This window comes from Cavia porcellus, unplaced genomic scaffold (genome assembly GCF_034190915.1).
Source record: "Cavia porcellus strain 051 isolate PalLab524CR breed Dunkin Hartley unplaced genomic scaffold, mCavPor4.1 scaffold_23, whole genome shotgun sequence".
NCBI classification, from domain to species: Eukaryota; Metazoa; Chordata; class Mammalia; order Rodentia; family Caviidae; genus Cavia; species Cavia porcellus.
Window position 1 is genome coordinate 26490034 of NW_026947506.1, and position 9166 is coordinate 26499199.

The following is a 9166-nucleotide window of genomic DNA, read 5'->3' on the forward strand; positions in this document are numbered from 1 at the left end:
AGCATACACTATAAAATTATAATTCCACCCTGAATCACAGGACTAGGATTTCAGTGACTAGGAATCATTATGGAATAAAGGAAATGCCAAAAAATATCAGGATGGATCAGCCAGCCTGCATCTTTCTCCTCCCACCTTGGATGCCCTCAACCTTTGTGATCCACTTCCTGACCTTGCTGTTTCTAACCATAATGTTCCCTCAGTGTAAATAAACCACATTGATTTCTTCCACCTATTTAGGACCCTCCCTATTGGTTGCTTAAACTTCCAGCTAGAAAGAGGGATCTAAGACAACCATCACGAGTCCGAGAATATAAATTTTTTCCAGATGGGGATGCAAAGACAAGCTTGGAGAGTGTTTGTGCTGCTTCTTCACGTGGCTGTGTCATGTAGAACTCAAAAGAGTGTCACAGAGCCATGAGAGACACCTTGTGTTAGATCTTAGTGGAGAACTCTCTATCATCAGCCCTTTAAGGCTCAGACAAAAGGGTAAATAACAGATAAACAGTGGCCTGATTTCTACAACATTCAAATGAAGGACTACCATGCAACTTTGAATCAAAGCACTTTGAGTTTATCAAATATTTAGAAATTATTAACAGTACAACATACAGAAAAGTTCATGAAATGTGTAACAATCTCTTAAAAATACAAATGTCCACGATAGATTTTTCCTTTAAAAATGGAAATAAATTCTTTAAAATTTTAAGAATGGCTTTCCATAGGCGATAGATGGTTATAATTCATTCCATGTACTTTTGATAATTTTCTAAATGAGAGACTATAGCTTTCTTATAAAAGTATTTAATGAAGTAATTTTCTTTGGTTTAATCAGCACAGTAATTTACAATAGTAAAAATTACAACAGTAAGGTTTACAGGATCATTGAAGACTCATGTCAGTTTCTAATGTCTGAGATTATCATGCATTACTCTATGCTATATGAAAATACCAGTCTCTTAATTCCCGTAAAAAGCATACATGTAGAGAAGGTCCATGTGTGTAAAGAGGTCCAAAAGGCTAAGTGACTTAGCCAGCATTCTATAGGGTTAAGTGATAGAGGAAATTTGTCTTCATTCACTAAAAGCCATGTTCACATAGGTAAATTGAAGACTTGCACTACAACTCACAGTAATGACTCAATCAAAAAAAATACATAAAGGTCAAATATGCAAATATCATATATATACATATATATATTTAGAGTACCAAGCAATCATTTATTTTTTTCATTTTTATTACTAAATATACTGTATAAATTCTTATTTATAAGGAGCTTAGATTAAAATATGTATCTATAACATATATACATATATTATATATATATATATAAACTTACATGCAAAACTTTAATTGGCACACAGTAATTGAATATGGCAGTATTTTAGGGGGTGTAGTCTGAAATTTCCATACATGTATGCCATCTGTAAAGATCAGATCAGTGCAATTGACATATGTAGCATCTAAGATACATTTGCTTCAAAATCCTCTCTCTCTCTTTTTTTCCTGTCTTTTTGTCTTTCTGAGACAGGGTCTCACTATGCAGTTCAGCTGGCCTTTGGCTCACTTTGTAGCCCAGGCTGGTCTCAAACTTGTGATGATCCTTTTGCTTCAGCCTTACAAGTGCTGAGATTACAGGTGTGTGGCTCCATGCTTGGCTCTAAAATCCTCTTTTTTTTTTTTTTTTTTACTGTGCTGAAATATGCAATGAATTGTCAACCACAGTTACCGTATTATACACTAGAATATTAAAAATCGGGGGCTGGGGATTTAGCTCAGCGACATAAGTGCCTGCCTTGCAAGCAGGCAGTCGTGGGTTCGATCCCTGATACCGATAAAAAGGAAAAAGACAAAAAAAAAAAAAAAACAATATTAAAAATTGTCCTTTCTTCCCAACTGCACTCTGGGAAAAATCCTCTCCCCACCCTGACTCCCCACTGATCTGGCAACAGTTGTTCTATTCTCTATTTATTTGAGATACACTTCTTCATTAAGTGGAACTATTAATTTATTTACAAAATAAGAGAACATATGTTCGTACCATATATTTGCCTTTCTGTGTCTGATTTATTTCATTTAACATATTTCAGGTCCATCCACATTGTAGTGCATAACAAAATTTCATTCTTCTTTATGGGGAAATAAAATGTCAGTGTGGATATATACTATATTTTCTTTATTCACTGTCTGCTGAAGAACATGTAGATCAACTCCACATCTTGATTTTTGCAGCTATAGTGCTGCAATAAATATGTGAGATCACTTTCTCACTAAAATCTTGTGTTGTTTTGGTTTAGAATATACCCAGTAGCGGGGCAAAATTATTTCTTTCTTAAGTATGTAGAGAAAAATTGAAAGAAAAAAGTAAATGATAAGTGTCTTTACTGACTTTTTTATTTCTCATTTTGTTTAGGCTTTCTTTTATCAGAGACCTGAATCAATAAAAATATCACAAAAAGACAGCCACGGGTTAGAACATGGCAGGTGTATATTTATAGTGCTAAGTCTGTATTTCTAAGGTGTGAATTGCACAGAGGAGAGAGTGTGAGTCAGACAACCATCATTGTCTCCTCTCAAATGGACTCATACTTACTGTGAACCCTCTCCAGACAGTTAACAGTTACTTAACCTGCCCAGAAATCCCAGAACTTCTCCTGAAAAGCCTCAGGAAATCGCCTGACCCTCTACTTCCTAAGCCCCAGGTCAGCCCCGCCCTCCTGTCGCTGATCTGAGGCCTCAGCTCACAGGGTTCTCACTGTCTTCAACTGCTCCCTGGAAAGCCAGCCTGGCAGACGAGATGCCCTCCTGAAAGCAGTCTTCTCCTCCCTCTGGGTTTGTGAGTCATTTCCAATCATTTCCATGTATAGGAGAGAATGAATCCATGCTTTACATATCATTTGTTCATGAAGATTTCTGTGCTTTGCTTATAGTTGGATTGGGGCAATTGGAGCAAAATGAAATATCAGTGTCCAAAGCAAGAGACGAGACTGTGTACCTGTTCTGTAAGGCATCCATCATAAACTTTAACAGTGAGCCCATGCACTGATACCGGCAAAAGTCAAATCAAGGCTCTGAGTATCTCCTGTATGTCTTGGTGCTTCCTAATCAAAGTGGGAATAAACTTGAGGCAAGTAAACACTGTGGCACTTTCAAGTTGACATTGAAAATAAATTTCATAGAGAAAGAAGAGAAGGCCACATATTACTGTGTCTACTGAGAGAAGCACAGCATGAGAGTTTCCAAGAGAACCCACACAAGAATACCTTCAGGTCTGTGCCCACCCACATCCTTCCCTATGGTCACCACATCAATGTTCAGCTACACCCCGGGCTGGTCTCCCTCCCTGCAGCCGTTTTGCAGCTGCCCAAGGTGGATGGATGCTTTCCAGAGTAAAGAGAAAGAAGGTTGAGATCAGGCTTCTCAGCTCATCTATGCCACGTGCTCTGTGCAGACATTATTGGATTCTCAAAAGACAATGGCAGAGTCACACTGCAGCGGCCCTACAAAATGAAGCTACTGCACTGACCTTGATGGTAACAATGGCTACCATGGATTAAAAGGAGGGTCAGCCACTGTGTCTATGTCAGCAGCCCTGAGTTTTGTAAATAAAGTTTAATTGAACACAACCTCTCCCATTTGTTTGCATGTTGCTCTAAGGTGACTTTACTCCGAAGTGTCTTGGCTGATACTGTAAAGCCTGTAATGTTTATTGGTTTGCTCTTTAGCAAACATAGTGTCACTTGCTTCCCCAGAGTGATATACTGATGAGTGACATTTATTTTCTTTTTCATTTCCTTATTTCCTAGTGTTTACTGACAGCCTTTGTTACACGTCCACATCTGGCCTTCCCAATTGGTGTGACTGTAGATAAATGACTTCATAAATCATTGGCTCATTTTCCTCATTTAAAATGGAGAACATGTTAACTTTTACCTGAATGAACTTTGAGTGAGGAAGTTGGATAATACAGAAAAAGTTCTTCATATTAACATATTCAGATGGTAACGATAACAAGGCAACTTGTTAATGTTTTGGTGTAGAAAACCACTTCTGGAGGATGAGTTAGTGAAACACCGTGGCCCATATCCTGCCATTCACTGGTTCCAGCTCCGTGTTCAGGTCCCACCTCCCGCTCTGCAGCACACTCAGGTGAGTACTGCCATTGCCTGTCATTCCTCATCCTATCTTGGGACAAGTGCTGACAGTTGCTACTCCAGCTGCAGGTCATCTTTAGGGCCTCCCTCTGCATTTGTGAGTCACTTTGGCCAAAGATGTCACCTTCCTTACTGGAAAGGGGACAAAGAGTAGCCAGACCACTCCATATTAGGTGCAGGACAGCTACGGGGGCCATGCAAATCAAGGTCACAAATCCCACCTGGACCTTGAATTCTTTAGGAAGGAAATATAAACTCCAGATTCCAAGAGCTGTATAAATAGAGAACCAGTGAACAAATGCACAATGTTCTAGTGAACTTCAAAATATCACAGTTTTAAAATTAAGTCTATTGGTACAATTAGGTATACATAATGATCATAGTGAATTTGTCCCAGTGCATGATACATCTTGATTCCTCTTTTTTCTCCAATTCTCTCCCTTCTTTTCAACCCCTCTTATCCTCCTTATTTATAAAGATTTGTTTCCATTCTATCCTTTTTTATTTTTTTCTTTAAGGAAGAAAAAGGAAAGAAGAAAAAAATCATAATTTTGACAAGTTTATAAAAAATGTTGGTTTTGCTTTTTTTTTAGACATACGTGTAGACATTGTCATCTCACAGCTTGTATGATATATCATCATGGAAATGTGGCATTTCTAGAATAAATAAATGAAATCAAGTGTCACTAAGAACCACATGGGTATACACTGGCACCAGCAGAGGCCAGAGTAGCTTCTAACCCAAATTCTGTGCTTTTCTTCAAATGAAGATTTCGTTCGAGAGCAAGGAGATAATGAGAGACACAAAGCCAAGGCATGGCAGAGGGACTGTTCCTCCAGCCTCAGGATATACTGTATGGCCAGGGAGGATGCTGGCATTATTTCTGTGCCTTTTGAGATGAACTGTGTCAACAAGCTGTGCTGTCCCCAGACAGAAACCCTGGCAGGTGGCTGTCACCTGTGCAAACACACACTTTCTCCTGGCCACCTTGCAGAGACCTCTGACTGAGCCCACAGGGCACTTTTCTCCTGCCACTATGTCTTGAGCAAAGTCATAGCCAAACCCCAATGGCCCAACTTATAGTTTTGGGTGGAGCTGTGTACTTTCTCCTCTGCCTCTTTCCAGGGCTGTCTTTTGTAAATGTCCTCAGTGATCTCTGCCTTCCATCTACAGGAAACTTCCTGAGAGGAGACCTTGATACACTGCTTAAAGTGGTTTATTGGCATTGAATAAATGAGTAAATCAAGAATGATGTAAACTACAAGACTTTTTAGATTAAATTAGCCTGAGTTTCACATTGCTGCTGAGGCCACTGACAGTATGACTGACCTAAGAAACTTTTAGAGTTTTCCATTTCATTCTTCCAATTTTAGGTTGGCATACTGCTAATATATACTAGTCATTCATCCCCATGAAAGCCTTGGAAAGTGTAGTCAGGGTTTGCAAGAGAAAGGAGTTAATGCAGTACACATAATTTATAGGATTATTTTTTAATATTTACCCAAAGAGTCAAATGCAAAAAGAATGTAGGAAATCTGTCCACTCTAGAGACCCAAATAATCCATCTGAGAGCCTGGATCCCATGGTAATGTCCTATATGAGTCCAGCTGAAGACCTAAAACCTATGGCAATGCCCCCATGAGTCAAACTGAAGGACACGAGCCCATGACAATGTCTCATGCAAGTCTGTGTCAAGGCTTTGTGCTGGAAAGGCCCAAAGGTTAATGGTAGAAGCTAGAAAGTCTGTGCCAGTGGGATGAAGGATCTGCACCAGTGGGTTGAAAGATCTACACCGGATCCAGGAAACAATTCTCAAAGTACGAACCAGAGTTCTTCCCCATAATAAGCAATCCTCAGTGACAAGGTCCCAAGCTCCTCAAACAATGAGAACAGCCAAGTTCATATGAGGAAAACCAGAGTGACATGCTTCTCCATGCACACAGCGCACCATCTTCCCCGCCAACTCTCCTCTTTATACTGTTGGCAAAAATCCTCATGTGGGCCTTCCACACCCAGCGCTATACTGATCCAGTTCATCTGGGTGTTATAAGTTGACTGTAAGTTAGTCTGCTACATAAAGCTACCCACCACTTTTAAAAAAGAGGGCCAAAACATAAACTCCCTCTTTTTTCAGTGAATGGAAAAGAGAACAAGAAAAGATGAAGCAAAATTTGAAGAAAGATAAGAGGGAATTGCTTTCAAGGAAAAGGTAACAGGTATTTCAGCAATGTCTTAAAGTTTCTTACTCCAGCAAGGTGCTAAACCAACATTGCAATGGATCCCACTATGCCTGATCCTCATTGGCTCAGAAGTCTTTCCTTCCCATGTTCCTCCTCTCCAGAGTAAAGGCTGACATTGTATCCCAGGTCCTAAATCATTGTCTTGTTTACTGTCCATTCCTACTAGTCACTGGAAATGCTAAATTCATGGATTTTTCTCCTAACTTTGATTCGGATTTATAGGTTGACTTTACTACTTGTCCTTTTATTGTTTTTATTTCTAGAATCAACTGGACATGAAAAAATTTCATCTTTTATTTCTCTTCTTCACTTTTCAGATGGAGACACTGAAGTGCCAGTATCACAGGACCAGTTCTCCTTTACCTGGAGACCGGATGGGACATAGCACATAAATTGCAAGCTTTCTGGGGTCCTCTTCCAGAATGTCATTATGCACTCATATCGACTGAAAGAAGGGGAGCCCCTGAAAAGGACCCTTTATAGCTTAGCCAAGAATTACAGGCAAGACTAACCATACTCCTGAGTTGAGGCAGATGAGAAAGACAGCCGTATCTTTTACCTAATCATCAATAATGTTGTCCCATCAGATGAAGCCATGTACTACTGTGCCTGCTGGGATACAGTGTCACAAAGGCAGGAGAGCACTGTAGAAAAACCTTCTAATTCTTGTGCTCCAGCTGAACTTATTCATCCAGTGACTCTTCAGTGTGTTCATCCTTAGATGCACAGGACTTGGAATTGGGAAGGTTGAGACATATTTAACCTAATGCCACATTTCAGCTGATCAAACTGGAACCCAGAGAGGGTAAGGGACTCATCCTGAGCTAGTTACCCACAGAGGCAAGGATGTACTCCTACATTTCAGAGTCTCAGTGTAGGGTCTCTTCCTTCTCTTTTGTGGTCATTGCTAAGCTTCTAGCAACAATGGTTTCCTTTCAAAAAGGAGTTTTGTGACAATTATGCTTTGTCATTACAAGTGATAGCCCCAGACACCTACCAGGTCTGATGCAGTGAAGTGCGTGACAACCACATTGCTAAATTTGGCAGAGGGTGGACTTCATATTCCATTTACCCTGCACTGCTTTCTCAGAGCTACTTCAACACTTCACTTCTGTAGATTTCTTTCTCTTTCAAAACCCCAGTAAAGGAAATTTCTTTGGATTATAACAACCAGAAAGACTTGGTAAGGGAGACATTGACTTCTTCATGCACAAAGGACCTACTGACCCAATGTCCAGACTTCTGTTTTTACTGTGACACCAGGGCTTGGTGTTTACTGGGTGGCTTTGTACTTGGATCAGAATTGCCTGTCTCAGTCTACTTTCTGCCTTGTTAGAGTGGTCCAGAATTTATCCCCACCCAATATGTAAGACAAAAAGAAATCTAAAGGTGGTCCATTTTCAAGATAAAATATTTGAACTATAAGTGGGAAATTACTGGCAGCTTTCTAACTGCCTGACAAAGCTCATGCACGGTGTAGTTGTGAGGTATCTCTGAGTAGAGGTGACCTTACAGGAAGGATAAAAATAAAAAGTAAGAGCACTTTTGTAAAATATAGGCATGAGAAGATACAGGGAGAAGAAAACCATATTCTTCTAGCTAAAGTTAAACAGAAGCATAATAATGTAATTTCAAAACACATGAAATCACTGCACAGGACCACTTGCTACTCAAAAAGTCCCAGGGTAAAGAGTAGAGAGTAGTATAGAGAAATCCAAACTCAAATTGGGAGAGGCACTGGGGAAATGCCTTATAAAGAGGTCAGGAAACATTAGAGCATGTCCAGGAAAAGACTAGAAAAGACTGAAAAGCCTCCCCTAGTACTCAGCCAGTGAGGAACAGAGGAAAGTGATTATGTGCTAGGGTCAAAATAGCTTGATGTGACCACTCTGTGTGTGCCTGTCACATAAATACCTAGGCTTGCAATACTGCAAACGCATTAAAGCTTCACTTTTGTTCGTCTTGTTGCCTCCGAAGTCCATCCTTTTGCTCTGGACAGGGGAATGCATTTCTCACAAATATCTTCTGAGACATTTCTTGAAAATAAGAAGAACAGTAGGGACAGCAAAATTGGTGGCATTATATTATACATAAATGCTTCTCTTTTTGATGTATAATAAGTAGGAAGAACAAAATTACTGATTCCAACATCATTCCTTTCGCATTAAACTTCAGAAAATGAAAGACACTTATCCTTAAACTCTCTTTATCTCAGTAAGAAGTATTGCAATAATTGTATGTCATAAAGATGGAGATATTTGGTTAAATGGATACCTTTTTGTTTTTGTTTTTCACTTCCCAAATATTCTGCTTCTCTGGTAATAACAAGCAGAGGCTTGAGAAAACCAAAATATTCTGAATTTTTCTCTGATACTTTTACAAGAAGGTGATACGACCTTCTTGTATGATCTGTGTTTTTACTCACTAGAAACTAAAGCACAAGCAACACTAAATCCCATGGGAACTGCTGAAGATTGTGATTGGCTGTCAAGGTAGAGCTTAATTCACAGCCATCTGGAGATCCATGGCAGAGAATCCCACTTCCCCAATTCTATGTTCCACCTGTTCACACAGACAGGTACAGGGTAATGGGCAGCCCATGACAACAATACCTCCCAAATCACAATTCTAAAGTACAAGATTCAGTACTATAATCTTGGCATAACTCAATAGGGATGAAAATAATTGGACGTTGGGGTTAAACTAGACCAACTCTCATAGTCAATTGCTAGTGATAGCATTATAGTGGTGATTTTTAACAAGGATATTTG